The following is a 24599-nucleotide window of genomic DNA, read 5'->3' as shown; positions in this document are numbered from 1 at the left end:
AAACTTGCACAGGATACATTTAGAAGATTGTGAAATGTAGTCGTTGGTCTTATAGATCATTTGTGTAATTTTTTTGTGTCATCAATGTTCCTATTGGTTTGACACAGTCCGCCACGAATTCCTCTCCTGTTGCAACATCTTCATCTCAGAGTAGCAGTTGCAAATACGTCTTCAAATATTTACTGTAATTTTCCAATCTCGGTCTTCCTCTACAGTTTTTGTCCTATACAGCTCCCTCTAATACCACAGAAGTCGTTCTCTGATGTATTAACAAATGTCCTACCATCCTGTTCCTTCTCCTTCTGAGTGTTTTCCATATACTTGTTTCTTCACCAGTTATACGCAGAACCTCGTCATTCTTTACGTTCTCAGGCCGTCTAAATTTCAGTTTTGGTCTGTAGCCCAGCATCACAAATGTTTCGATTCTCTTCTGTTCCGGTATTCATACAATCCGTGTTTCACTCCCATAAAGTTCTGTGCTCCAGACATACATTCCCAGAAGTTTCTTCCTGAAATTAACGCCTATGTTTCATACCAGCAAACTTCTTTTGGCCTGGAATACTATTTCTGCAAGTGCCAGTGGATTTTTAATGCCCTTCTTGCTCCTTCCGTTATTGGATACTTTTCTACCTAGGTAGGACAATTCCTTAACTCCATTCGCTCTGTGACCACCAACAACAATGTTAAGGTTCTCGATATTCTCATTTCTTCTACTCATCATTACTTTCATCTTTCTTCCACTTACTTTCAGTCCATGTTCCGTAATCATTGGACAGCTTATTCCATTCTACAGATCACGTAATTCTTCACCTTCACTCAGGAATGCAATGTCATTAGCAAATCGTATCATTGATATCCTTCAATTTTAATTATACTCCTGAACATTTTATTTCCATCATTTTTCCTATGGTGTACAGACTGAACAATAGGGGCGAAACACTACATCCCTGTCTTACACCCTTTTTTAATCCTAGCACTTCGTTGTTCGTCATCCACTATTATTATTCCCTCTTGACTCCTGTACATATTGCGTATTATCCGTCTCTCCCTACAGCTTACCCTTATTTTTCTCAGAATTTTGCATTGCCGAACGCTCTTCCCAGGTCGGCAAATCCTATGAACGTGTCTCGACTTTTCTTTAGTCTAGCTTCCATTACCAACCGCGACGTCACAGCTGGTTCTCTGGTGCCTTTACCTTTCCTAAAGCCTTTATTCTAGACTGCAGATTGGGCACAAGAACTGTTAAGCTGATTGTGCGACAATTCCCGCACATATCAGCTCTTGTAGTCTTCAGTACTGTGTGGATGATACACTAATGGAAATTGAAATAAGAACACCGTGAATTCATTGTCCCAGGAAGGGGAAAGTTTATTGACACATTCCTGGGGTCAGATACATCACATGATCACACCGACAGAACCACAGGCACATAGACACAGGCAACAGAGCATGCACAATGTCGGCACTAGTACAGTGTATATCGACCTTTCGCAGCAACGCAGGCTGCTATTCTCCCATGGAGACGATCGTAGAGATGCTGGATGTAGTCCTGTGGAACGGCTTGCCATGCCATTTCCACCTGGAACCTCAGTTGGACGAGCGTTCGTGCTGGACGTGCAGACCGCGTGAGACAACGCTTCATCCAGTCCCAAACATGCTCAATGGGGGACAGATCCGGAGATCTTGCTGGCCACGGTAGTTGACTTACACCTTCTAGAGCGCGTTGGGTGGCACGGGATACATGTGGACGTGCATTGTCCTGTTGGAACAGCAAGTTCCCTTGCTGGTCTAGGAATGGTAGAACCATGGAGACACGGCATTCTCTCGCAAATGCATCAATGGGGATTTCATGGCCACAACCCCATAGTGATACGGACTTTCTCACCTCAACAGTTTTTTAGGACACGAGTTGGTGATACACTGTCAGATCGTTTTTGGCAGAAGAATTGTTTCACTCAGGGCAGTGTTTTGTAAATTTTAACCTCTTTATCACTGCTTTTAACAGCATAACTTATACGGTAAGAAGTCATGTAGATTGATCCTTATTTGTGGACATTTTCCTCTTTTCTATTCCTTCTCCAGTGTTGCCGCAACGAGCCGTCAGTCGCAGCTCACGATGTGGGGGTTGGAAGAGTGGGCTGGAAAGACGGATTTCTAGTTCTCTGTACATCGTGTGTGTGTGTGTGTGTGTGTGTGTGTATTCTACTGTTCCATTGTATTTTTATTTTAAATTTACATGACTCGCATATGAGAGACGTCATTCTACATTTCAGAGACAGTTTTCTGGACCTCATATTTTTCTCCAAAGACAACAGGTCTTGGGTAGCGGACAGGGAGCGTCTGCTCTTTCGTGCAATCCGGGTGATTATGGGTGCAAAGCGTAGGGATCGGCGAGACTTTCTTATTTGAAGATCGGTGACCCTGTGCGCCATTAGTGAATTAGGCTGGTCACGGGTGCTTATAGCAACCACCCCATACCAAGGCTCGGTGATGAGGCTAGTGATGAACCACGTAGAAACCGACAGCATCTCTTCATCGTACATCAGACATGTAAGTTCTTCGCTGCTGGAATTCACCTGTATACCACCCTGTTACTTGCTCAACTCTGGGAAGTCTTTTCTCCAATCGTCCACGAGTAACAACGCCGTTGGGGATCTGCATAGTGCATGTACTGGAGTCACTTGTGGAGCAAATCCTTATTCAAATCCAGGGTTTTAACCGTCGGTCACCATAGTCACTGCTTAGATCTGGTGTGGTTTTGTGGTTCTGAGAGGTACCCAAACTGTTTCCGAAAATTTCTGGGACATGTTTTTAATGTGTTAACCGGAAGACCGGCTCAACCATGTTTTCTGTAAGTGGTCAGTTCGTTACATTTCCATGTGTCTTTACATTATCTCTTTTATAGACCTACATCGACTTTAATCCCAGGTAAAGGACCTGCCACCCTTTCTTAGTTGTCTTGAGGTGTATGAGATACAGCGCTTGTGTGGTTCAACGTGTGTGAGGTGGAAGTGAGTGAATGAGTTTCCTTTTACACATTTCATTTTTTATCATCGTCCTCTCTTAATCAAATACGAGGCTTAGAACTTAAATAGTGCTATTTATTCACAACAGATACAAAAGACTTACATCTTTGCACCTGTTACTGTCCTGCAAAGTAGTCACCAGCGTTATATATAACCCGTTGCCAGGGATGTGGGAGGCGTTGTATACCGTTAGCAGGTCCTGTTCTGCTGATGGTGCGAATGGAGCTGTCTACTGCCTGTAGAATCTCAGGAACAGTTCTAAAGAGATTGCGACGAAGTGGTTACTTCATCTTCGGGATCAAATCAAAGTCGTATGGACTTAAGTCCCAGTCCCATCGACCGAACAGAGCGGCCACAGCTTGCGCTGTATTCGGCCGCTCATTGTCGTGCAAAATGATGGGTGGGTTGGCGCAGAAAGTGTCACCACTTCTTTCGCAAAGCTGGTCGCAGGTGATGCTCCAAAGCTAACAGTAATATTGCGCATTGACGGTCTACCGTGGAGGAACGTAATGCGTTAGGGTAACACCATCACAGTCGTACACGAGACTCACCATAACTTTCACCAGCTCTGACGCACTTTCGACTTTCGCGGCGACCGATAATGACGCCATTTGTTCGATTGGAGTTTCAGTTTTGGCTTCGTGGCACTGCTTCAGAACTGTTGCAGAGATTCGAAAGGCAGTAGACAGCTCCATTCGGACCATCAACAGAAGAGGCTCTGCCAACGGTATACTATGCCTTCCGCAACGCTGGCAGCGGGTCCTACACACAGCTGGTTACTTCTCTGACGGGCAGTATCAGGATCAAAGTTGTAACCCTTTTGTATATTTTGATACTCGCTAGATACGATCCAAGAGTAAATTTTTAGGCGAACGTAGTTCTCACTCTCTGACGATTAACGTGGAGGAGGAATAGTCTACTAGGCACACTGCTATCTTAACCATTTGAATACCAGTTGATTTATGTAATTATTACCACTTACAAGACAGCTATTTTAGATTCAACAAAACAGCTAGGTGTTCCAGCTACACAAAATTATAAACACAAAATATTAATAGATGTTATGAAAGTTACGTACACATTAAGATAAGAGAGCAGGCAGTGTTTGAATAACTACTCTGCCATTTTGTGAGTTATAAGTATGAGTAAATATTCAGCTAAGATTTGAGTGTTTGGTTTAATCACTTTCCTGTTTTCTTATAAATCTGCCTTTGAAACTTCTGGCAGATTAAAACTGTGTGAGAGACTGAGACTCGAACTCGGAACCTTTGCCTATCGTGGGCAGGTGCTCTAACGTCTGAGCTAGCCAAGCACGACTCACGTCCCGTCCTCACAGCTTTACTTCTGCTAGTACGTCGTCTCCTACCTTCGAAACTTCATAGAGGCTCTCCAGCAATGCTGCCGAACTAGCACTCCTAGAAGAAAGCATATTGCGGAGACATGGCTTGCCACAGCCTGGGGGATGTTTTCAGAATGAAACCTTCTCTCTATAGTGGAGTGTGCACTGTTATGAAACTTCCTGACAGATTAAAACTGACTGCGAAAGGCAAAGGTCCCGAGTTCGAGTGTTGGTGATGAACACAGTTTTAATCTGCCAGGAAGTTTCACATCAGCACACACTCCGCTACAGAGTGACAATTTCATTCGGGAATTCTGCCTCTGCTTTGAGTTGACACTCTATACAACGATTTAATTACCCAGTAGTGGACATCGTTGTCCTATCCTATGTAGTTATGTTACCTTCAGGAAACAAAAGTAGATTAGAAGGACGGAATTACATATTGGAAGCTAGTAAATAAATGTTAACACATTTATGTAGTTTCCAATAGGCAAGGTTCCTACATGGTGGCTGATGTATATGTCTATTTTGTTAAAAATTGCCTAGTTATAATATATAGAAAATCTTGGAATCTTTGTGGGAAACTGCAAGAGTATGGACTATAAATAATGTAATGACAAACTGCGTTGAGGTAAACAAAGCATCAAGAGGGTACTGTCCTAGTAAATACGATTAAAGATAAGTCAGTGATGGATTCACACTGTGTGGATGTTCAACGGTACAGTTGGAGTAGTACAGAGTTGAAGCATGTTGTCATGGGCGACGAAATGAAGTGATGGTATGCCCTACACTGGGTTCTGTGCTTACCTTAAGATCGACTTAAGCGACTGACTTACTACATATGATGTCGTGCAGAATAACGATGACCATCCTTTGTGTGAGTTGTGGCTCCGTACAAGGACGTCAGAAGGGCTCACTTAGGAATTAGGTACAGACGATAAGGGAGAGAAATTGCCTACTGGCCAGAGTTAACAGTGGGGTAACGTCAGTTCTGGTATTTATATATATACATATATATCATCATCATCATCATCATCATCATTTAAGACTGATTATGCCTTTCAGCGTTCAGTCTGGAGCATAGGCCCCCTCATAAAATTCCTCCTATTCAGTGCTAACATTGGTGCCTCTCCTGATGTTAAGCCTATTACTTCAAAATCGTTCTTATCCGAATCCAGGTACCTTCTCCTTGGTCTGCCCCGACTCCTCCTACCCTCTACTGCTGAACCCAAAAGTCTCTTGGGTAACCTTGCTTCCCCATGCGTGTAACATAACCCCACCATCTAAGCCTGTTCGCCCTGACTGCTACATCTATAGAGTTCATTCCCAGTTTTTCTTTGATTTACTCATTGTGGACACCCTTCTGCCGTTGTTCCCATCTACTAGTACCTGCAATCATCCTAGCTACTTTTATATCCGTAACCTCAAGCTAATTGATAAGGTAACCTGAATCCACCCAGCTTTCGCTCCCATACAACAAAGTTGGTTGAAAGATTAAAGGGTGCACAGATAACTTAGTCTTGGTACTGATTTCCTTCTTGCAGAATAGAGTAGATCGTAGCTGAGCGCTCACTGCATTAGCTTCGCTACATCTTGCTTCCAGTTCTTTCACTATGTTGCCATCCGGTGAGAATATGCATCCTAAGTACTTGAAACCGTCCACCTGTTCTAAATTTGTTCCTCCTATTTGGCACTCAGTCCGTTTATATCTCTTTCCCACTGACATTACTTTTGTTTTGAAGATGCTAATCTTCATACCAGAGTCCTTACATTTCTGATCTAGCTCTGAAGTATTACTTTGCCAACTTTCAATAGAATCTGCCATCACAACTAAGTCATCCGGATATACAAGACTGCTTATTTTGTATTCACCTATCATAATCTCACCCAGCCAGTCTATTGTTTTCAAAATATAATCCATAAATAATATGAACAACAGTGGAGACAGGTTGCAGCCTTGTCTTACCCCTGAAGCAACTCTGAACCATAGACTCAATTTACTGTCAACACTAACTGCTGCCTGACTATCTATATAAAGACCTTTAATAGCTTGCAAAAGTTTGCCTCCTATTCCATAATCAAGTAGAACAGACAATCACTTGCTCCTAGGAACCCGGTCTTTTGCCCTTTCTAGATCTATAAAACATAGATACAATTCCCTGTTCCACTCATAACACTTCTCCATTATTTGCCTTAAGCTAAAGATCTTGCCCTGATAACCTCTAAGAGGCCTAAACCCACACTGATTCTCATCCAATTTGTCCTCAACTGATACCCGCACTTTCCTTTCAACAATACCTGAGAATATTTTACCCACAACGCTTATTAAAGAGATACCTCTGTAGTTGTTACAATCTTTTCTGTTTACATATTTAAAGACTGGTGTGATTACTCCTTCCGTCCAGTCTGATGGAACCTTTCCCGACTCCCAGGCCATTTCAATTATCCTGTGTAGCCATTTGAGACCTGACATACCACTGTATTTGATGAGTTCCGACTTAATTTCATCCACCCCAGCCGCATTATTGCAGTGCAATCTATTGACCATTTTCTCCACTTCCTCAAATGTGATCCAACTTCCATCATCATTCCTGTCCCATTGTACATCGAAATCTGAAACATTACTGATCGTATTTTCACCTACATTGAGCAGGTCTTCAAAATATTCCCTCCATCTGCTAAGGCATCCACAGGATTCACCAGCAGTTTTCCTGACCTGTCCAAAATACTTGTCATTTCCTTATTACCTCCCTTTCGAAGACTGCCAATTAGACTCCAGAATGGTTTTCCAGCAGCTTGACCCAAGGTCTCCAACCTGTTTCCAAAGTCTTCCCAAGATTTCTTCTTCCAAGCTGTAATTATCTGTTTGGCTTTGTTTCTTTCTTCAACATGACTTTCTCTGTCTACCTGAGTTCTAGTATGTAGCCATTTTTGATACGCATTCTTTTTCCTTTTACAGGCTGCCTTGACTGTGTCATTCCACCAAGCTGTCTGCTTCATCCTACCTTTACACACTACTGTTCCAAGACATTCTTTGGCCACTTCTAGTACTGTGTCCCTGTCCAGTCCTTTTCCAGTGACTGCAATTGACTACATTCAACTAACTGGTACCTTTCTGCGATCACTGTTATGAATTTGTGTCTGATTTCCTTGTCCTGAAGTTTCACCACTCTTATCCTCCTACACATGGACCAGACCTCCTGCACTTTCGGCCTCACAATCCCAATTTCACTGCAGATTAAATAATGATCAGTGTCATCAAAGAATCCCCTGAATACACGTGTGTCCCTCACAGCCTTCCTAAATTCCTGATCTGTTATTATATAGTCAATGACAGATCTGGTTCCCCGGCGTTCCCAAGTATATTGGTGAATGTTCTTTTGTTTAAAAAAAGGAGTTTGTGATTACTAAGTCCATACTGGCATAGAAATCCAGAGTTGCTTCCCGTTCCTGTTGGCCTCCATATCCCCTCCAAATTTACCCATAACCTTTCCATACCCTTCTGTTCGATTTCCCATCCTGGCGTTAAAATCACCCATGAGCAGAACACTGTCCTTGTCCTTTACTCTAACAACTACATCACTGAGTGAGTCATAAAAACTATCCATCTTATCTTGTTCTGTCCCTTCACAATGCAGATATACTGACACAATCCTAATTTTCTTACTAGACACTGTCAAATCTATCCACATCAGTCGTTCGTTTACATACCTTATTGGAACTACACTGGGTTCCATTTCTTCCCTGATGAAAAGCCCTACACCCCATTGCGCTATTCCTGCTTGGACTCCTGACAGGTAGACCTTGTATTCTCCCACTTCCTCTTATTTCTCACCCCTTACCCGAATGTCACTAACAGCCTAAACTTCCAGCCCCATCTTACTTGCAGCAACTGCCAGCTGTACCTTCCTCCCAGAGTAGCCCCCATTGATATTAATAACTCCCTATCTCGTTACCATTCGTTTGCCGAGTCGTATCTTAGGAGTCCCTGGTTTGTCAATTAGAGGTGGGACTCCGTCACCTCCAAAGGTTCGAAGCATTTCTGCTCTGATTGTTGCCAGCATCATATTTATAGTACCAGGGAAGTAGGTTGCTAGCCTTGCTTGCCCCAGGTCCCATTGAGTTTTACCCCTAACGGTTGAGGGACTAGCCGGTGGATTTGATAGCCTTTGTCGTCTGAGCACAATGGTGGCCACGACTCGGAATATATCCGAGATGCCCAGCCTTATTCCAAAGTAACTGGTATCCCGACTGTCGGGACCACTTACTTGGCTACTAATACGTAGGCTGTGGTTCATGAAGTAGGACATGATACCAGGAACCCACACCATGAACCACACAAAAACACACCCACACCCACACCCACACCCACACAGACACACACACGTATATATATATATATATATATATATATATATATATATATATATATATATATATATATATATATACTAACAATGACTCTCTTTTAGTATAACCTGCAAGGCTCATGCAATACGAATTACTAATTATGTGGTAAAATTGTTCCATTGACTAAGGTAAATCTCGAATGCCGGCTAAACTGAACGGTTGCTTGCTGTCAATTTTTCCTGGCCGATGTCCAGTCAAGAAGCGGAGTAACAAGATCGGCCATAACACAGCCAAATGCCGTCGCCTGTACCACTCCTTTGGATCCAACACTTTTGGGGATTGCCTGCTGCAGTATCAAACCGATTCTGAAATTCTACATCTCGCAGACTAGGACGCCTACTTTCGGTACTATAAAAAACATTAATCAGCCGTGTATTGTGATAATTTAGTGTTAAATAAGAATGACTTTAAAACTAAAAGATTGTAAAGGTAATATTAAAGTTTTAAGGCGTACGTAATAAATAGAATTGACGTTAGGAATTTTAAGCTGCGAAATGCAATGGAATATACTGTGTGGTTGATCACAGAATAATCTAAAACCACATTTGTGATCAGTAACTCGCGTTTTTTCTGTACTTTCATTTGCAAACGCCTTGTCTGAAAGAAGTTAAAACCAAAATATACTGACTGTTTTGTCCAAGTAACTGACCATAGTAGAAAATTGTGCTGTACACTGCAATTACTTGAAACGATATTACAACGGTGGTACTTTGATAACCACACCAAAATTACATTCAAACTACACTACTGGCCATTAAAATTGCTAAACCAAGAAGATATGCAGATGATAAACGGATATTTATTGGATAAATATATTGTACTAGAACTGACATGTGATTACATTTTCTCACAGTTTGAGTGCATAGATCCTGAGCAATCATTACAAAGTACAACCACCTCTGGCCGTAATAAGGGCTTTGATACGCCTGGTCATTGTGTCAAACAGAGCTTGGACGGCATCTCTACGTACAGCTGCTCATGCAGCTTCAACAGGATATACACTCCTGGAAATTGAAATAAGAACACCGTGAATTCATTGTCCCAGGAAGGGGAAACTTTATTGACACATTCCTGGGGTCAGATACATCACATGATCACACTGACAGAACCACAGGCACATAGACACAGGCAACAGAGCATGCACAATGTCGGCACTAGTACAGTGTATATCCACCTGTCGCAGCAATGCAGGCTGCTATTCTCCCATGGAGACGATCGCAGAGATGCTGGATGTAGTCCTGTGGAACGGCTTGCCATGCCATTTCCACCTGGCGCCTCAGTTGGACCAGCGTTCGTGCTGGACGTGCAGACCGCGTGAAACGACGCTTCATCCAGTCCCAAACATGCTCAATGGGGGACAGATCCGGAGATCTTGCTGGCTAGGGTAGCTGACTTATACCTTCTAGAGCACGTTGGGTGGCACGGGATACATGCGAACGAGCATTGTCCTGTTGGAACAGCAAGTTCCCTTGCCGGTCTAGGAATGGTAGAACGATGGGTTCGATGACGGTTTGGATGTACCGTGCACTATTCAGTGTCTCCTCGACGATCACCAGAGGTGTACGGCCAGTGTAGGAGACCGCTCCCCACACCATGATGCCGGGTGTTGGCCCTGTGTGCCTCGGTCGTATGCAGTCCTGATTGTGGCGTTCACCTGCACGGCGCCAAACACGCATACGACCATCATTGGCACCAAGGCAGAAGCGACTCTCATCGCTGAAGACGACACGTCTCCATTCGATCCTCCATTCACGCCTGTCGCAACACCACTGGAGGCGGGCTGCACGAGGTTGGGGCGTGAGCGGAAAACGGCCTAACGGTGTGCGGGACCGTAGCCCAGCTTCATGGAGACGGTTGCGAATGGTCCTCGCCGATATCCCAGGAGCAACAGTGTCCCTAATTTGCTGGGAAGTGGCGATGCGGTCCCCTACGGCACTGCGTAGGATCCTACGGTCTTGGCGTGCATCCGTGCGTCGCTGCGGTCCGGTCCCAGGTCGACGGGCACGCGCATCTTCCGCCGACCACTGGCGACAACATCGATGTACTGTGGAGACCTCACGCCCCACGTGTTGAGGAATTCGGCGGTACGTCCACACGGCCTCCCGCATGCCCACTATACGCCCTTGCTCAAAGTCCGTCAACTACACATACGGTTCACGTCGCGGCATGCTACCAGTGTTAAAGACTGCGATGGAGCTTCGTATGCCACGGCAAACTGGCTGACACTGACGGTGGCGGTGCACAAATGCTGCGCAGCTAGCGCCATTCGACGGCCAACACCGCGGTTCCTGGTGTGTCCGCTGTGCCGTGCGTGTGATGATTGCTTGTACAGCCCTCTCGCAGTGTCAGGAGCAAGTATAGTGGGTCTGACAAACCGGTGTCAATATGTTCTTTTTTCTATTTCCAGGAATGTAGTCTGTCGGTAAACTGAAGAGCGAGAGAGCGAGCTAGCGAGTCCCCACTCTGCCAACCCAGCTACGTCACAAGGCGCTTCCACATAGCGTTCACAACGCAGTGCCGGCCCCGCCGCGGCGCGCGATTTAAATCTGTGGCGACGCCGTGTACAGATATGTCTCGGCTGATTTCATTTTTAGATGTATTAAGACCATAAGGAATACAAAAAACGATACCTTCCTCCGAAACACAATATTATAGAGTAAATAATATTAAGATAAGAGTGGAAGTCAGCATTATCACTTACAGCTCGGTGCCCGTACGGCACACAGTCGCGGCCGCCCTGAGGTTGGAGACGGCGCCCGTATACCGTACGGGCGAACCCTTATTTGGGTCCGTAAGCGTTTCTAACGCATCTCCGAAGCAGTTTCGTCAACTAATGTTGAGATAGTTCATACTTCTTCGCAAGAGGCTAGCATTTATCGGCTACCTCATCGGTGGATCGGTTGTGAACACTGCAAAAACGAAGTTATCTGCAGTTCATTCACAGGTGTTTACAATCGTGAAAATGGCAGCAGCGAGTTGACGGAAGCCGAGATCTTAGATAATCTTTATGGAGATGCAGGATCTGGAATTGATGATTCTGACAAAGAGGATTCGTACTCTCCAGACGAAAGTGATGATTCAGGTATGTATGTGTCTCAATCGTTTGTAAAGTGAAGAGTTCAATACCGTATTTTCTATTGGGAGTAGTGTTCATTACATCACTTGAATTTAGTACCTCTTAGTACCAATTTTAGCATTATTTTTTTTCTATGCAGACAGTGGTAGAGACCATCAGCCACCATCTGTGGTACCTGGTCGTGCGACCCTCACTGAGCACAAACAGCAAGATTGGTCGGAACTGGACGATCAGCCAGCACTGCCGGATTTCCTGGAAGTAGTCGGGGTAGCATCGCATTTTGCCCGTGCCACTCAAGAGCTTCAATATTTTAGTTATTTGTTTGATGGCGACATTATTTGGCTCATCAAAATTGAAACGAATCGGTACGCTGGTAACGTTATCATGGCAATGAAACGCAAAGGTAGTCTGAAAATAAACTCTATTTGGTATAAGTGGTCTGCAGTAAAATTGCAAGAGATTTACTGGTCTCCCAGTATTATTTTGCATATGTGCGTCGTCAAATTGCCGAAAATCAGTGATTATTGGTCAACAGACTCGTTTTTACACACTGGATTTGCGAGTAAATTGTTGAGTCCTGATCGATTTTGCGCTACATTGTCGATGTTACACGTGAATGACAATGCTATGTTCATTACCAGAGGCGAAGAAAATCATGACCCACTTCAAACAGTGAGGCTTTTTTTCGATTTCTTTGTGAAAAAAAGCAAAAGCAGTTTTAATCCAGGCTTGAATCTGACAATAGATGAAGCTATGTGTCCCTTTCGTGGTGGAACAGGCTTCAGAGTACACATGAAAAACAAACCCAATAAATATGCGATAAAACTGTATGTTCTCTGCAATTCATCAACTGGTTATATGCTAAACTGTGACGTATATATATAGGTTCTGCAGGGAATGTTGACAATAGTATCCAGGGCCTTGTAAAAAGGTTATGTTGCCAGTACTTTGGCAAAGGACATTGCATTTATATGGGTAGGTACTACACCAGTCCATCTCTTTTGGACATGTTTTGGGAAAATAAAACTGTTGGAGTGGGAACTGGAATGAAAAATAGGAAAGGTTTGCCACGATTATTCAAAACACTAAAACTAAAAAAAGGTCAGACAGTTTTTCAAAGGAAACACCATCTCTTGGCAGTGAAGTCGAAGTCAAAACGAGATGTTCTTTGTCTTTCCAGAAAACATAATTCTACCAGGCACTAGTATTCAAGTGAGGGCCAAAGGTGGAATAGCAGAAATTTTAAAGCCAGACGTTGTTATTGATTACAATAAGAATAAAGCTGGGGTTGACACAGCAGATCAGTTCTCCAGCTAATATCCGTTTGCCCAAAAAAACTTTGAAGCGGTGGAAAAAGCTGTTTTTCCATTTGTTTATCATGTCAGTTGTCAACAGTTTTATTTTATATAAAGAGAACACTAGGAAGAATGTATCCCTAGTAGACTTTATTCACAAAGTGGGGAAGAAATTGGCTGAGAAGGGCGGAAATATTTTTCAACAACAAGCCGCTTCATCCTCACAAATTGAGAGGACTTTTGCAAGGCACTTTCCAGAGAAGGTCCCACCCACTGCAAACAAGGTGAATACTACTAGGTACTGGAAAGTGTGTTCAGACAGGGGGAAGAAAGAGACGGGCAAGCGCATCAGGAAGGAAAGTAGATGGTGGTGGAAGGACTGTGGCGTTGGCCTTTGCGTCCCACAATGTTTCCAGGAATTTCACACAAAGCCTAACTACATATGAACTATTAAAATACTATGGTTTACAGGTACCTGCAGTTAGACTGATATTTTTTTAAAATTTAGTTACAGTATAATGGCATTACTCAAGAGAGAGATCATGTAAAACGTTTTTGTCCACGACATTTTTGTGTTTTTTTAATTATAACGTCCATTTGCATTTTATCTTGTACAACAAACTCACATTCATGTAAAGCTCTTACTATTTCCTTTTAAATAATGCCAGAACCATATTCCTATCATTATTCTGTTCTTTGCAATTTAATTTCAAACATCCATTAAATATGTCAGTCCACAGCCAAGTGCCGAGTGTAAAGAGGGCAGTGTTGAAAGTGTTGTACTACAAACATAGAACCGAATTCCCGTTCATGTGAATGTATCGAATGTTCCTCTATTGCTATTCGTAAAACGAACCCCATATGAAGCCATCTATCTGTACAATTTGAGGCTTGTTCTTACTGTAAGGTAGATGTTTCGAAGAAAATTTCAGCAGTATTTAGAATAGCTATTGCGCACAATTTTCAAGCAATATGTCTCAGAATCAGGTGACTGAGATAGAGATTTAGTGTTCCATAAGCATTAAAAGGTTTTACGCGATATAGAAAATGTCTATAACGATCGGTTTCCTCCCGAGATTATCAGTATTTCTTAGTGGCAATTCTACTAAACCATGCTGCGTATTTTCGTGTTCCTTCCTTATGCGTCGTATTGGACGCAACAGACGTTTGCATAAATTGCAGTCCCTTAATTGGGACTGGAAATATTAGCCAACAGTCCTTTTTCGGTCGCCTCTTTAGTACACGATGTAATAACATTAGAGACGATCGACCGATCGTTACTCCGGAAGTACCTCCTCTTCCTCGTATTCTGCACATTTTCTTGCAACCCTAGACGATTATCCATCTCTTCCGGAAATCGATGTATATAAGTAAGTATACAAAGTAAACTGACTGACAAGGGGAACTAAGATCATACAAACAGGAACGACGTATATCACTGCACGCCGATCTACACCTCTAGACAGGTAACGGGTAACAGATTTTGGATGCCCCTGTAGGCCGGTGGCAGCGTTCTTCCGGGGAAGGCCACTGCCCCCTCCAAAAGCGCTGCTCGCTCTTGAGTTTACATACAGACTACACCACAGTTCATCAAGAGTAGTGACTGGTGAGTTGTGACGATCTAGTTGCTTGGACAACATTGACCAGACATTTTCAGTTGGTGAGAGACCTGGAGAATGTGCAGCCCAGGGCAGCAGTCGAACATTTTCTGTATCCAGAAAGGCCCGTACAGGACCTGCAACGTGCGGTCGTGCATTATCCTGCCGAAATGTAGGGTTTCACAGGAATCGAATGAAGGGTAGAACCACGGGTCGAACACATCTGAAATGTAACGTCCACTGTTCAAAGTGCCGTGAATGGGAACAACAGGCGACCGAATCATGTAACCAAAGGCACCCCATACCATCAGGCCGGGTGATACGCCAGTATGGCGATGACGAATACACCCTTCCAATGTGCGTTCGCCACGATGTCGCCAAACACGGATGCGACCATCATGATGCTGTAAACAGAACCTGCATTCATCCGAAAAAATGACGTTTTGCCATTCGTGCACCCAGGGTCATCGTTGAGTACACCATCGCCGGCGCTCCTGTCTGTGATGCAGCATCAAGGGTAACCGCAGCCATGTTTTCCGAGCTGATAGTCCATGCTGCTGCAAACGTCCTCGAAATGTTCGTGCAGATGGTTGTTGTCTCGAAAACGTCCACATCTGTTGACTCAGTGATAGAGACGTGGCTGCAAGATCCGTTACAGCCGTGCTGATAAGATGCCAGTCATCTCGACTGCTAGTGATACGAGGCCGTTGGGATCCAGCACGCCGCTCCGTATTACCCTCCTGAACCTACCGATTCCATATTCTGCTAACAGTCATCGGATCTCGACCAACGCGAGCAGCAATGTCGCGATACTATACACCGCAATCGCGATAGTCTACAATCCGACCTTTATCAAAGTCGGATACGTGATGGTACTCATTTCTCCTCCTTACACGAGGCATCACAACAACGCTTCACCAGGCAACGCCGGTCAACTGCTGTTTGTGTATGAGAAATCGGTTGGGAACTCTCGTCATGTCAGCACGATGTAGCCGTCGCCACCGGCGCCAACCTTGTGTGAATGGTCTGAAAAGTTAATCATTTGCATATCACAGCATCGTCTTCCTGTTGGTTGAATTTCGCGTCTTTAGCACGTCATCTTCGTGGTACATCGATTTTAATGGCCAGTAGTGTAATTGTAACCGTGATGCTGTAATTAATATGTAACCATTACACGTCTGACGAATCAGTCCCCTGATATTCGATTTGAATGGCTACTTCTGTTCCTCCGATGTTTGTCATAACTATTCAAGGGGTCAAAAAATATGTCATACAGAGAAATATGTCATACATGAATTCGATGATCTAGAGTCGATGTAACAACTTTTTCTTCTTTTGTAAGGAGCTATAGAAGTTCCTTCAACTCCTAATTACTACAAGCTCTTTTTTCTGTCTAGATTCATATGAGAGGGCCATGTTTGTATCTTTAAAAAAATGTTCAAATGTGTGTGAAACCTCATGGGACTTAACTACTAAGGTCATCAGTCCCTAAGCTTACACACTACTTAACCTAAATTATCCTACGGACAAACAGACACACATGCCCGAGGGAGGACTCGAACCTCCGCCGGGATCAGCCGCACAGTCCATGACTGTAGCTTAAAGTTGACTGTGAATGATAATCTTATTGTTGAGTTAAAGAGACTAACCATTTGTTGGCTACCCCCTTAAATATCAATAATTGTCTGTAGACATTTCTTACGTGTTTGAACAGCTTAATTGCCATTAGAAGCAAACATTTAGTGATGCGTCGACTTTGCGGCATCAGCTTCGTATCACGTGCATTGCGTCGTATCTCTTAGAACCTGCAGCCTAAATTGTTTGTTACACGAGGTCGTTTTATTCTTGCTGCTCACTACAGCACATTTTATCGCACTGTCATTTCTTTCAGCACGGTCACACATCACCCAACCTACCGTTCACCTACAGTGATCTCTGTGCATGATTTCATCGTAACGATTAAAATAAAACTAACAACGCGCAGAATAAGTCTAAGCGAGGACTTCGTCCAAATCATATCATAAGTGCAAACGAAACAAGATTATTTTCATTCCTGCTACAGCCTTCGTCGTTTATCCCACCTCAGTGTAATTAGTATTATGATGCACAGTGGATTCTAGCATTCTGTATGTTTTTTGATATGATTTACGGGTAAAAAAGTCACAGAATGCAGTCTCTTCTAATCTCACCCTGCTCTCCGTCACTGACTTCCAAATCATTGATCCTATTTAATCAATCAATGCACTGTTATTTCTGAGAGAGAAAAGAATCATAACACGTGACCAAGAAGTGGACATTGCTTTCTGAAGAAACATTTTGGTTTTCGTAAAACCTCTTTTAAGAATGGTGCCGCACCTCGCCAATAGCACTCCAACTCATTACAGCACCGGCTGTTACATACGGCACTGCTAAAACCTATACACTGATAGTGTACGGTAGACCGAACGCTCACTGTGCCATTGGTGTAATTACTGCAGCAGACGAGGGCTAATAGCTCGTCCACCGTGAGTGCTGTCATCTTTGGTATGCTAGCCGAGCGCTGGGAGCGGTGCGGCTTGCCGAAAGGAAGACAGAGCAGCGAATCAATATGGGCCGTGAAGTCTTCAGGCAGAAAGATCGCAGCCGTCAGTTCCAGAGAGAGCAGTTCCGTCTCTCTCCGGGCTTGTAACTGGCGGTAAGTAAAAGTTTCGTCACGGTAAAGGAATCGTATGCACTTGTGGCTAAACAAGTTTGCTGCAGTCTACTTTCGATGAATTCGAGGTTAAATTGTAATGACTCGCCCTGTTAACATGGTTTCTGTATATATCGCTGGTGTGAGACCAATCCTGACAGGGGTGATCAGATCGAACAAAAAGTATTCTATTCAATTGAAGCAATGTTGGCGTCCAATAAGGAAAATTTGTTTAGGTAGTTTCCAACATTATCCGACTTCCGTAGATTGTAGATCGATAGTGTCTACAAAATCTCAGGATAGGTCTTGTCTAAGATACTTGAATTTACATATTATTCGTGTTAAACTTCAAATCCGCAGAACATATGACTTTATTTTGCTCAAAAATTTTTGATTTATTCAATCCTAACCACACTAACTATATTTATTCCTTTGGATGTTTCTGAGTGAAATCATTATCAAGAGCAGTTCTCAGTTTTGTTCAAAAATGGTTCAAATGGATCTGACCACTATGGGACTTAACATCTCAGGTCACCTGTCTCCTAAAACTTAGAACTACTTAAGCCTAACTAACCTAAGGACATCACAAACATCAATGCCCGAGGCAGGATTCGAACCGGCGACGTAGCGTTCACGCGGCTCAGTTTTGTTCCTACTTCAAATAATATTAACATTTATCGACAGACAGAACGCAACGGTCTTCAAGTGAATATTTTGTCAATTGTTTGTATCGATGAACTGTTTAACAAGGAAGTAAATTACGTCATGAAAGTAGCATTTGATGTAGTCATAAAATTACGCAAAATAAACCAACGTAACAAAATGTTCAATACAATACTAACTAGGTTACACGAGCAAAAAAAAAATATTAATGACTTGCTTGGACAAGATTTTACTTTTCGTTCATACACTCGTACGTTGTGAACTGATAATGAGACACACTCACTTAGGAGAAATTAAACTCCATTTCATGCTAACAGTATTCATTCGAACATTTAATCCTACTTCTAAACATGGAACTGATTTCATGCAACGGACATGTGACAACAGTCGCTTATATTTTGTGTCGGACGACTTTTACAAGCTCGTCTTTCGTAATAAGTGTAAACCATATGATGCACCGTGTAAATCAGGCTAACAAGGGATCATACAAACGTCACCCAGGGAACGATACGAACTTCACCTCTCCGATTTCATTCGTTTCGACAGAGCTTGTGCGGCACAAATACAACTAGGACGATATGCGTAAACAGAAAGACGGAACTGTTTAAAAAATGTGTGTGAAATCTTATGGGACTTAACTGCTAAGGTCATCATTCCATAAGCTTACACACTACTTAACTTAATTATCCTAAAGACAAACACACACACACACACCCACCCACACACCCACACACACACACACACACACACACACACACACACACAAATACACACACACACACACACACACACACACACACAAATACACACACACACACACACACACACACACACACACACACACACATAAACACCCATGCCCGAGGGAGGACTCGAACTTCCGCCGGGACCAGCTTCACAGTCCATAACTGTAGCGCCCTAGACCGCTCGCCTAATCCCACGCGGCAAAGACGGAACTCTCAATCGTTTCCAAAACAAATGAGTTTGAAACTTTTAGGCTTGCTTTTATACGTTGGCTATCCAGAAGATTACGGGCATTCTGGTCTATCGTGCGGTGGGCGGGGCTACATCCGCCATCTTGGTGCCATAACGTTCCTCTATTCAGTGCGCATCCAATGGTGGTAGCCTGTGGCCTTGTGACCCTGCTACTTTGCTTGCTGTGACATGTTAACATGTGTGCTGCAATACCGAATCCCACAACTTGTTAGTTGCTTTCTACGAGGGTTTGTACTTTAATAGTGGCCACTATTTATTTACAGCTCGTACAAAATAAATACGTATTTCAAAGCTTTATTGACCTACAAAGAAGTCACCAACATTATATATAACCTGTTGCCAGCGATGTGGAAGTCGTAGGATAATCTTAGCAGTTGCGAGTTGTGATGACAGTTCGAGCGGTGCGGTCTATTACCCGACGAATTTGTAGCAGTTCTGAAGCGAATGCCGTGAAGTGTTTCCTTCAGTCCCGAAATCGAGTTGAACTTACGAGGACTTAAGTCACGTGAGAGCAGTAGGTGGTACAGCACTTAGCAGCCCCATCAGTCGAACAAATCAGAAACAGCCTGCACTGTACGTGCTTGAGCATTGTCCTGCAAAATGATGGTCATGTCCTGCAGAAACTGAAATCACTTCTGTCCCCACGCTGGTCAGTTTTTGAACACAACCTACGACCAGCTTAGAGACGGAAGTGATTAAACTTTCTTTACGACAAGACCATCATTTTGCTGGGCAATGCTCAAGCACGTAGAGGGCAATCTGATATATGTTTGACTGATGGAGCTGCTAAGTGCTGTACCACCTACTGCACACACCTGACTTCGTAACTTCAGCTCGTTTTCTGAACTGAAGCAAACACTTCACGACATTAGCTTCAGAACTGCTACTAATTGTCGGGCAATACACCGCCCCACTCGAACTGTCAACACAACTGGCACTACGAGATCCAGTCGCTCGCAACGTTTTATACATAATGCTGGTGACTACTTTGAAGGTCAATAAAACGGTGAAAGACGTATCTATTTTGTACTAGCTGTAAATAAATAGTTAGCACTATTACAGATCCAACCCTCGTGTGATTAGGTTTTGTGGGAAAAATGGAGCAAACCAATTGAAATTTATCGCGGTCGTTGTGATTTGTACGAAATAAAAAGTATTGAGTGAAAGCCGTGCGAGGCAATGGTGCACTGATTTTATAAATGGCTTCAAGTATGTTTACGATAAGGACTGCAGTATTAGGTGTAGCCTTGTGAATGACGAATTGGTGAAGAAAATCAATGGCGAAATTCTTGAAAATCTTCATTCCATGATTCCAGAGTTTTCACAACTCTTCCCCAAATTTAATGCAGTGTAGTGCATGAAACTGCGACGCACAAGCTTCGTTACTACTAATTTTGTGCTATGTGGATTCCCAAAATCCCAAGGGAAGCTAACAAAAAACCGAGACTGGCTGAAGCACTGCCTTTCGTCAGAGATTAAAAGAGAAGTGGTAACAAAGTTCTCCACGGAATCGTAACTGGTCTTCAGACTTGTGTGAAGTATGCTAATTGTGACACAAAAAGACAGTCAATCGAATGGGGACATACAAATTCTCAAGAGAAACGAAACAAGTGCTTGCAAACGTGTTCAGCAAGGGAGAGCACGGATACTGTGTTTATGGACTCTAACAGAGTGATTCTCGTTGATTTCCTTGAACATGACAACAATTAACTCAGAGAAGTACTGGGTATTAACACAAACTAACGAAGTTAAGGCGGGCGATACAAAACAAGCGTCGCAGAAAACTTGGCGTAATTTTTTTTTTTTCACGACGCTGCACGCCCACAAATGGACATTTGTACACGGTAGCTCCTATGGTTCCTTAGGTGGGATGTACTCCATCATCCGCCATTCAGCCTTGCATTGGCGCCGAGCGTCTACCGTCTGTTCTCAGCAATGAGTACATGGCTGGCATCACAACACTTTGATACTTACACAGAAGTGCAATCCGGTATTAAAGAATGGTTGCAATAGAAGCTGCAGATTTCTGCAGCGACAGTTTTGAAAACTTGTGCCGCGGCATGACAAGTGATTCAGTTTGAATGGCGATTATGCAGAAAATAGCTGAGGAGTGTGCCTTTAAAACGTGTATAGCAAGATATGGTATTTACATATTGTTAACACTTTTTTTTCAAAACGGATGTGACTTTCTCGATAGCCCCCATACTAGCATTCAGGGCGTCCGCAGCTAACACTGAGTGCACCCTTAAGTGGTTAGTTTCATAAGCGCAAAAGTCACTAGATCAATTATGGCTACTGGTGTCCTTCTCTTTTCATTCCCACGTCATTCTGCCATAAAGTAGACACCTACTCACATGTGCTGTTTGTTGCAGTCATGTTTTCCATGTTTCTGCGATCAGTACGATTCTGCTCCGTGCAGTACTTCACAGGTTGCGTATAATATTTATCACAAGCCGCAATACAATAATATAAATGAAGTGACTATATTGGCTGAAAGTTTTCGCGTTTTGTTTATCTATTTAATTTTTCTTACAAAAAAGCTTTCCCTCTTTTTTTCAGGAAAAGCAGTAAGACATAATAAATAAATCCTTAAATATTCACAATTTCCACTGTCATAGTAAATATGTTATCAGAAATAAGTAGGGGTAACTCGCTTGCTCGTTCCGCTGCAAAGTGTTTGAATATTTGCTACCATGCTAAGTATACAATAACAACTAAAATTTTCTAACTCGATCTATTCGAAAATAGCTGAGAGTTGCGTCTTCCTGTTTACATTAGTTCACGTCCTACTCGTGACCTAGACATCGTTTCTACATGAATCGAATAGTTAGTACAAAGTAGAAAACAGGAACGGAATTTAACTTTTTTACTTACGAGGATATTAACATTTACCTATAGATCAATTTAATAAATCCAATAATTTCAAGTTGGCCTTTTGTCTTTTGGACAAACTGCAGTAAAATGATAGTATATCTTGGCTAAGTTCGAGAGATTCTAAATCCACGCAATTTGCTATGAACTGTAGCGTGTATTAGAATTGTGCGAAGTTGTTATGTGTTGTCTGAATATTTTGCGATGGTGCAGCAGAATCAGCAAGTGTAAAACGTAATTATGTTAAATTTCAAACTACAGTTGCATAAGAAAATAAACTTTACCTAGGTTTCGGCTATTATAATATAGCCTTCTTCAGAAATGTCACAATATAAAATTAAATTGAAACATGCCAGATATTGGCCTTCTCAAACCTAAAATGTTAGTACTACACTACATAGTCATAAGACTGCGTCACAGCCGCGGCACACCTGTCTGGTACGTTGGAGTGACCTAACGGCAAAACATTAGTAGAAGTGACGCAGTCTACATCTACATCCATACTCCGCAAGCCACCTGACGGCGTGTGGCGGAGGGTACCTTGATTACCTCTATCGGTTCTCCCTTCTATTCCAGTCTCGTATTGTTCGTGGAAAGAAGAATTGTCGGTATGCTTCTGTGTGGGCTCTAATCTCTCTGATTTTATCCTCATGGTCTCTTCGCGAGATATACGTAGGAGGGAGCAATATACTGCTTGACTCTTCGGTGAAGGTATGTTCTAGAAACTTCAACAAGAGTCCGTACCGAGCTACTGAGCGTTTCTCCTGCAGAGTCTTCCACTGGATTTTATCTATCATCTCCGTAACGCTTTCGCGATTACTAAATTATCCTGTAACGAAGCGCGCTGCTGTCCGTTGGATCTTCTCTATCTCTTCTATGAATCCTATCTGGTACGGATCCGACACCGCTGAGCAGTATTCAAGCAGTGGGCGTACAAGCGTACTGTAACCTACTTCCTTTGTTTTTGGATTGCATTTCCTTAGGATTCTTTCAATCAATCTCAGTCTGGCATCTGCTTTACCAACTGTCAACTTTATACGATCATTCAATTTTAAATCACTCCTATTGCGTACTGCCAGATAATTTATGGAATTAACTGCTTCCACTTGCTGACCTGCTATTTTGTAGCTAAATGATAAGGGATCAATCTTTCTATGTATTCCCAGCACATTACACTTGTCTGCATTGAGAATCAATTGCCATTCCCTGCACCATGCGTCAATTCGCTGCAGATCCTCCTGCATTTCAGTACAATTTTCCATTGTTACAACCTCTCGAAACACCACAGCATCATCTGCAAAAAGCCTCAGTGAACTTCCGATGTCATCCACCTGGTCATTTATGTATATTGTGAATAGCAACGGTCCTATGACACTCCCCTGCAGCACACCTGAAATCTCTCTTACTTCGGAAGACTTCTCTCCATTGAGAATGACATGCTGCGTTCTGTTATCTAGGAACTCTTCGATACAATCACACAATTGGTCTGATAGTCCATATGCTCTTACTTTGATCATTAAACGACAGTGGGGAACTGTATCGAACGCCTTGTGGAAGCCAAGAAGCACGGCATCTACCTGGGAACCCGTGTCTATGGCCCTCTCAGTCTCGTGGACGAATAGCACGAGCTGGGTTTCACACAACCGTCTTTTTCGAAACCCATGCTAATTCCTACAGAGTAGATTTCTAGTTTCCAGAAAAGTCATTATACTCGAACATAATACGTGTTCCAAAATACTACAACTGATTGACGTTAGAGATATAGGTCTATAGCTCTGCACATCTGTTCGACGTCCCTCCTTGGAAACGGGGTTGACCTGTTCCCTTTTCCAATCCTTGGTAACGCTACGCTCTTCTAGAGACCTACGGTACACCACTCCAAGAAACGGGCCAAGTTCCTTCGCGTACTCTGTGTAAAATCGAACTGGTATCCCATCAGGTACAACGGCCTTTCCTCTATTGAGCGATTTTAATTGTTTCTCTTTCCCTCTGTCGTCTATTTCGATATCTACCATATTGTCATCTGTACGACAATCTAGAGAAGCAACTACAGTGCAGTCTTCCTCTGTGAAGCAGCTTTGGAAAAAGACGTTTAGTATTTCTGCCTTTAGTCTGTCTTATGAGTATGTACTGTTGTTGTTGTTGTCTTCAGTCCTGAGACTGGTTTGATGCAGCTCTCCATGCTACACTATCCTGTGCAAGCTTCTTCATCTCCCAGTACCTACTGCAACCTACATCCTTCTGAATCTGCTTACTGTATTCATCTCTTGGTCTCCCTCTACGATTTTTACCCTCCACGCTGCCCTCCAATGCTAAATTTGTGATCCCTTGATGCCTCAGAACATGTCCTACTAACCGATCCCTTCTTCTAGTCAAGTTGTGCCACAAACTTCTCCCCAATCCTATTCAATACCTCCTCATTAGTTACGTGATCTATCCACCTTATCTTCAGCATTCTTCTGTAGCACCACATTTCGAAAGATTCTATTCTCTTCTTGTTCTAACTAGTTATCGTCCATGTTTCACTTCCATACATGGCTACACTCCAAACAAATACTTTCAGAACAACTTCCTGATACATAAATCTATATTCGACGTTAACAAATTTCTCTTCTTCAGAAAAGATTTCCTGGCCATTGCCAGTCTACATTTTA

Source organism: Schistocerca gregaria, chromosome 5 (genome assembly GCF_023897955.1).
Source record: "Schistocerca gregaria isolate iqSchGreg1 chromosome 5, iqSchGreg1.2, whole genome shotgun sequence".
NCBI classification, from domain to species: Eukaryota; Metazoa; Arthropoda; class Insecta; order Orthoptera; family Acrididae; genus Schistocerca; species Schistocerca gregaria.
The sequence above is the reverse complement of the archived record's forward strand: the minus strand, read 5'-3'. Positions refer to the sequence as shown.